Below are 8,523 nucleotides of genomic sequence, written 5' to 3' on the forward strand. Positions count from 1 at the left end.
AATGCATGCTCGGCTGCGCACCAGTTTGCACCGAACTAGTGCGGTCCACATGATGCATGATGCAGCACCCCATGAAACCTCGGGGGCCCAACTTTCACTTTTACTTTGATCCAAAACCTTTGCCCACCAGAGTTTTATATCCGGGTGAAAATTGGTCCCTTGAGGTTTCATGGGATTCTGCATAACATGGACCGTTCGGATTAGACACCCATGACACTTGTGCAAAGGTGTATACGTGCGCAGGTGAGCATGCCTCATCCTATCCTGGATGAATGGAGGATACTGTGTTTGGAAACCCATATGGAGTGTTGGTGACAATGAAGATGCCATACGTGGATTTTCTACCATATGGCTCCACCAGAAGTTGGTGCATAGGGATGCTAGGTGGGGCCACCATGTTGTTTGTGAGAAATCCACTCCGTTCATTCATTTTGACAGCTCATTTTAGTATAAGAAACCAAAAATAAATTGGATAAGAAAGTCAAGTGGGCCACACGAGAGGTAAGAGTGGGGATTCAGTGACCACCGTTGAAACATTTGTATGGCTACAAAAGTTATGGATCAATGTGATATTTGTTTTCTTCCTTCATCCAAGTCTATGTGACCTCATGAACAGTTTGGATGACAAATAAACATCATGATGGGCTCTAGGAAGGTTTCAGCAGTGGGAATCATGTTCCCCACTGATTTTTATGGTGTGGTCCACTTGAGATTTGGATTTGTCTCAATTTTTGGCTCACGACCTAATGTGATCTCATTTTAAAATGGATGGATGCTGACCCCAATACACCGTCACACAATCCGCTCTGATGCTTGATACTTTCTCCGGCTCAAATCTATGGAGGAATTCCATCCTAAAGTCATAAATTACGTGGGATTGGGAGAATCCCCTCCATTTAAATTTTCATCAGGCGTAGTATCCAAAGCTTTTAACCAACTTCAACAAAGAAAGTTACCAAATAAGGGGTAGGTTTTGAAAAAGTGATTTTTGCATGTCAATCCCACCTAATTCTATCTAATCCCATGTGCCAAACGCCCCCCAAGGCCTTACTTGGTGAAGTGAGATGAAATTTGATGAAGTCAAATTTCAGATGGACGGTCAAGATAGCAAATGTATGGACCCATTGAACAGTAAATGCATATGGTTGTTAGCTTCATCTTCTTCTTTTTTCTATTGCTTTTCTTGTATATAAAATATCAAGAGTTAGTAGAATTGTCTAGAGATTCCTAGACAGTTTTATTTTACGATTTTACTATGTTTCATCTGATTTTCCAGCTTATTTTAGGCCCTATTCCCAAAACCGAAGCAGATGCAAATTTCATGTGAACTAACCACATAAACAGTAGTTATTGACCATTAAAAACCATGTGTGGGCCACAAGTTTTGGATCAGGCTGATTTATTTTTTTTTTCCTTTAATCCATATATTTTTGACCTTATCAACAGGTTGGATGGTCAATAAACATTACGGTAGACGCTAGGAAGTTTTTAACGGTGGGTATTCAATGACCACTGTTTCATATGGTGTGGTCCACCAGAAATTTTTATCTGCTTCAGTTTCGGAATCATGTCCTAAAATAAGCTGGAAAAACAGATGAACGGAGTGTATATACAATTCATACATCGGGGTGGGCCCTACTGTCTGGGTCTCACCCACATAGCTGGTTCGGCGCTCTTATTTTATTTGGACCTGTACAAGTCAGCTAACGTACACTCCACATAAGCTAGCAAGAGGCAGACAAGTGAAATTTTCAAGCCATCTATTAGGTGGGCCCATCAACCGTGTAAATGTTATAAAAATAAAGGTGGTTCATTCAGTGTGTGAGCCATGATATTAGAAATAAGAGGATTGGTTAGAAAACTTTCGCTAATTTTTTTCACAACCGTACATTTGTTCAACTGATTGTGGGCCACCTGAATGATAGATCGACCTGATTCTCCGCATAGGGAGTCTACTTAGTGGTACCCTACTGATGGATGGCTTGGATGTTGCACATGGGAGCATTAGCATGTGGGAGCGTGTGTATTTATTGTTGTACACACGTGTGGGTTTAACAAATGTTAGGCCATAAGTTCCATTTGGTAGGGTTAGAAATGCTTGTTAGAAGAACTCAAAGCTCATACATTGCACTAGCTGAGATAGATTACTAAGTGGTTTGTATCTCTTGTTAGTGATTCTCAGCACACATGTGGCATAGATGTGGTCCATTCATCAGGTAGTAACCACAATCAACATGCACGTAGACGTTGAATATTGGCCGTTGGTTTCTTTTCCAACGTTTCTTCCGAACGCATGTGTGCCACACCTGATGGTAGATGAGTCTGATGAATAGGCCATGGGATAATGGCATGCGGCTCAGACAAGTTTGGCCCACCTCATGAGTGGCTGAGATATCTCGTACGTGTAACATAGCCCCTTTATCCATCTTATGCCAGGCTCACTTCCTCAGTGTGGCAAAAGGGCTATCTGGGCCCAACCATCCTTTAGCCTTGGCTGATCGTTGGTGGACCTAACTTAGGATCGTTTGGGAGCACGTAATAGGTGTGAATGGTTGGAATTAATGCGTTAACGTCAAATACACTCTCCTCAATACTCTAATAACTAATAATTCACACCAATTCAATTCACATCAAATACAATAAAAATCCTTTTTTTTTTTTTATTATTATTTAAAATCATAATAAAACCATGTAATCTCATTTCACATGGATTCCTATGTAACAACTGTCTATTTTTCATTTTTTTTCTTTTTCTTTTTTTGTCAATGCATTTTAAATGGAAGCTGTCAAACACATTCACATGAATTTTTAATAAATTTTAATTTTAAAAATTAAATTATAATTATTAATTATATCAAAATATTGCGATGTATAAGTCCAGTTTTTGAATAGCAAAAAAAGAATGTGCATGATACAATGAGTTCTATCAATCTGGATCCTTGCTCTTGCTCGGGTGGTAGACTCTCAGGAGTTTCAACACCCGGTAAAGGGTTCGAGTATCCATGGGTGGTGAAATCCCACTATGGCGTGAGTGTGTGTTGGTGTGCATGCGTGTGTAAAAGTAATAAAATATATATATATCAATCTAATGGTCTTTGATGATCTTAGGTGGGCCCACCTCGGATCAATGTATGAATTCCCGCATTAATAAGCAGGAAGGATTAGTACTGGATTCCTAAGCACTTGATTAGTGGGCAACGTGTAGATTGTCTACAACAATTCTCTTTATCCGTCCATTCAATGGCCATCTATTGTATAGCAGAATCATCAGATCGGTTTGAGCTTACGGCTATCCCTATGAACAGTGGAGTGCATAATTTGGACAGTCTAGATTGATATGCATGCATGGGAAGATGTATACTGGTGGTACGCATGAGTATGGTACACAATGCTCTCCCCTAGCATTACTACATATTTCCTCCTTTGGCAAAATTCCTTGGGTATAAGCGTCCCGGACCTGGCTTTCTCCTCCCTTCGATTTTCCCAAACAAGGTTTACTTTCGGGTGAGATGTTACTCTCCTTGACCGAGGATATACACAGATACAACAGGGCTGAAGGCCCTTTTTGCTTGGACCACTTGATGGCGTGCAGTAACAAACCTCTAAAAAGTGATACATATCAACGCCAGAGAGATTGAACGGGCTTCTCTAAGTTCTAATATGACATAACACATGAATATGCATAAAGCCAAATCAAAGCCTCTTGCATCTAGAAAGGTACTATTCCATCGAGATATTGGTAGGTGGCCGTAGAAGTAAATTTTAAATTCAAATCAAACGTATGAAAGATAAACGCAATAAATTATGCACAGGAATACATGAATTATATGTGGAAAAACCTCGTGAGAATAAATTATAGTATAAACCAACAATAAAATTCATTATAATAAATGAATTACGAAAAGTATATCAACTTACAAATGCAAAACTCTTTAGAAAACGCTAGCCACCCTTCAAAATTTTTTTAGAAACATTAAAACTCGCTTAATCATACCATAATACCATATTACACCCATATTTATAGTGTTACACTTGGAAAGAGAAACAATTCGTGCAATTACGTAAAATTGTGCGCACTATTAATCTAAGCATCGAGCAATCGAGTAACCGTTGATCGATTGACAGCTACATATTTAATTACTCGAACAAGCATAAAAGGGTACAAGTTATCAAGTATTTTTCGAATTTCTTTGATCAATCCACCCGACCCTTCGATCAACCGATCATGTCCAAAATTGTCCAAAGACTAATTTGTATAATTCAAAGTTCACTCAATCAAACGATCAGCCTAGTCGATCACTCAAGACCCCTACTCCATGTAGGGATTGAAGACATCAAACAACAGATATAAGGACAAACCAATTACTCCCATCATTATACATTTATTGTTCATCCAACCAACACTACTGGTAGTCAAGTTCTATGCTTAGATCATTAGAAGTTGTAAAGGGGCAGCGCCCCAAATGACAATTTTCTAATTTCATACCATGTTTTATGTAATTTCTAATTCATTTGGAGTAACATATATTTTCTCATGAGAGAATGAAAGAGCCATTATTGTATTAAGAGCCACTTAAATTTTTTTTTGCCTTTGCACATAACATAAATCAGTAAATTCACGAACGTATCGAAAGAGAACCATATAAATCTTTATATTATGGTTTGCATCTTTTCTTTTTTTTGTTCTGCAATATTATTGTGTGGTCGAGAAGGGATCTCTTCTCTTAACATCTAATACTAGATATAAAACCAAATTCCAAACTAGCTCTAATACATAGACTCCATGTACATGCATGTTACGCATTTGTATTGTTTATGGACTTCAACGGTCTTATTTTCTTACAACATTAAACAATTTTTTTTTCTTAAATTGGACTTTTGAAAATTGTTATCAATGTTATTATCTTCAACCTTGTATGACTTTTAACTACTAGTAATCTCGAAAGCTTTTCCACCTCTTCATTTTTGGAGTAACAAAATAACTTTATTTGAATAATATCAATTAATACAACTATCATTAATGCAATCAAGATTAATGTGAGAACTATAGTCAATGACCTTGTCATTCATGTCAAACTCAAAGTTGTGCCAAAATTCAAACTTTAAATGCTTCATCTAAGGCCTTCGGCTTCAGATAATAATTATATCTTGATTCTATTCATTTAAAAAAAAATTAACATCCATTTATCAATGTTTACTTTCACATCTCCACTTACAGATTTAAATTTGGAAATCCTATTCCCCCATCCACAGTGATATTTTAATACATGGTGTTTTATTAATATAGTTACACAAAAGAAAACAATTTCTACCTTCCTCTATATTTATAAAGCTTTTCTAGTTGAGTATAATATATATATATATATATATATATATATTTCATTCTTCTCTTCATTCATGAAATTATATGTGATATACCATCGTTCATGCATTTCATTTTAACAAAATAGATCAATCAAAACACAGTAAATTAGATTTAAGTATTCTAACCCAATAAGGATCCTTGCTTTTGCTCGGGTGGTAGACTCTTGGAGTTCAACCACCCGTTCAACGGTTCGAGTATCCATAGGTGGTGAAAGCCCACCACGGCGTGAGTGTGTGGGGTTGTGCGTGCGTGTGTTAAATAAATAAATAAATAAATAAAAAACTACCACAGATGAAAGCATTTTTTTTATCTTCAAAATTTTCTTTGATTAACTCTTTCAACTCTTTAATATTTTCAATTTTCCCATCTTTGAGAATAAAATAAAGAACTTACCATTTTAGTATCCTAATGGCATTCTTTGAAAATTGTTTCATCCTTCCAAATGACACGCGAAGTATCACAAGATCTTTCACTTTCAAATTCATTTAGTTCATCACTTCTATCCTCAAAATCAATTTTGATAATTTTATCTTTGAAAAATTCATCCAATTCAAAATTGCGTACCTAATAGTTTGTGCATACTAATAAAATACTACTTTTTGAAAAAAAAAAAAAATCATTAAGGTTATTTCAAACTTGACATAAATGAAATAAATTATTTATTTTCAAACTTCTTCACGCAACGTCTTTTTCAAAATCACTTTAGGCTTGTTTGGTTTTTGGGAAATAACTAATTACTATTTACAGCGGTAATTTCTGCAGCATTATCAATGCGATGGGAAAGGGGCTGTTTGAATTTCTCTCTAAACCTAAGGGTAAAAACTGTGGGGCTACTGTGATGTATGTGACTTATCCACACCATTCATCCCTTCCACCAGCTCATTTTAGGGCATAAGCCACACAATGGTTGAACTTGGCTTGAACTCGAGCTTTAGTAAACAAGCTTGACTTGCCTTGAGTCGGACTTTCAAGCCGAGTCAATCCGAGCTAAGTCAAGTCAAGTCGAGCGAGCTTTTTGAGCTAACTTGACTCATGTCCAACCCTAATTATGAACAAGTTAGATGACAAATCAACATCGGCATGAGCCCAAAGAATAAAACAGATTTCGATAGTGGACATTACATAAACCACTGATTCCTATAGTGTGGTCCGCTTGAACTTTGGATTTGCTTAATTTTTGGGCTCATGACCTAAAATGCCAAGTAAAATGGATGGACGGCATGGATAAGTCACATACATTTTAAGTTCTCAATCTACCCATCTACAATTCAAAATACATGTAAATAGAATAACGAAAGCTCTGGTACCACTTGAAAGCTCTTTGAATGATGCTTAAACCAAAGCCCACTGGAGCTATTAACACTGAAAAGATTGAATGAACTTCATCAAGACTGTTGGACCTTTGGGGCCCACCCTGGATAGACAAGGCACCAGAACTAATCTCCATCAGTCAATCCTATCCTTTCAATTTGTGGCCTGAAAATAGACAGCTTGGATGAGAAATACAACAAAACAAAGAAGTTGCCATGGATAGGATCCTCCAATCTGGGAGGCCAATGTAGGATGGGCTATCAACGACGGGCCCCACTTGTATAAACCGAAAACCCGAGCATAGTGTCCACGTCCTCGACCGAGGATAGTATATTTCCTATTTTGTGTGTAGAGTGGTGGAGACGCAATAAGAGAAAGACAAATGGCCCACCACTTAGCTAACAAACGCATTTAAAAACACCACATTTTAATATCGTAAACAACCTAAGAATCTCTACTGTCCAGATGATGATTATATCCCAATTAAAATAGAGGAATGGTATGATACTCGACCCGAGGATATGAAGTATCCTCGGTTTTTTCTTTTTAACTTTGTACATGTGGAGCCCACTGTTCAGTATCCAAAACATTGATATGGTTTACTCCACCTTGGATGGCCCATCCACCAAAAATCTCCCGGATCAAAATTCGTAACCTTTAGATTGCTAAAGAGAAATATCCAATGGCTAAGATCTTCCAATCATAGACATTTTTAAAGGGTATGGTATGTAGTGTGCGACTAATCATATCAACGGCTTGGATCACTGATCCACGGCCCCACTTGTACAAACTGAACATCCGAGGTCGAGCTATTGGATAGTGCCTCTATTTTAGGTAGTGGCCATCCACCACAGGACAATCAGATCAACAGTCTCGATCAGCCAATACATGGACCCCACTTATAAAAATAAGGAGCTTAGGAAGATGCATATCCTCGGTCGAGGACCTGTATTATTCCCTAGTAAAATACTGTCTTCGTAAAACTACAAGATTGTTGAAAACAACAGATGTGGGTGTTTGTAACGTGTATTGTTGTGGAAGTCTGCATATTACCCACCAAATACAGCACCTCTTTGACAAATTGTCATATTCATATAAAATCTGAACCGTTCAAAAGATCTGAACAGTCATGAAGATCATCTAAAATGAAATTCAATTTGATTCACTAAAAACATGGGCCACCTCCTTATGTTGAATCAGATCTAATGGTTTTCCACTGAATTCGATGGTGTAGATTACATTGTCAGTGGATTGCCCCAATTTTTATCTCATGTAATCTTCAACATGAGACAGACCTTTTGAACGGCTCTGATTTATCGTACACGTGGCAGCAGTTAGAGTATTGTAAGCTTACTGTCATTCTGTCATGCTGGAAAGGAGAAGTGAGAGGCTGGTCAAAGAAAATTAATTTTAAAAAAACAAAGAGTCTTAACCCTGCGGGATGAAAAAAATCTGACAAGATCATGCATCCAACGAACGGCTAGCATTGTGTGTGTTAGAACGTCGAACTCGAACCCCACCAACTACCGTACCGACAATGGACAGATTTGGTAATCCGCAGGACTACCTAAAAGCATGGATCTGCACCGTCCACTTTGGCCACCCTCGGTAATTGTACTGTTTCACATAGTTGGTGAACCATGTATGGCCCATTGGGGAATTTGTTCTAAGGTAAATCTGAAGTGGGTCCACAGGATTAACGGCTCTGATCATTGAGGGTGGTTCCTCATGGCAAGCTTGGGGGTTGTTTGGATGTCTTTTTAAGTTTTATTAATTATTCAAAATATACAGGTAAGTAACTTACAGGTAGTGTTTGGACTTTGGACTACCCAACCATAAACAAGTTC

Source organism: Magnolia sinica, chromosome 19, assembly GCF_029962835.1.
Source record: "Magnolia sinica isolate HGM2019 chromosome 19, MsV1, whole genome shotgun sequence".
NCBI lineage: Eukaryota > Viridiplantae > Streptophyta > Magnoliopsida > Magnoliales > Magnoliaceae > Magnolia > Magnolia sinica.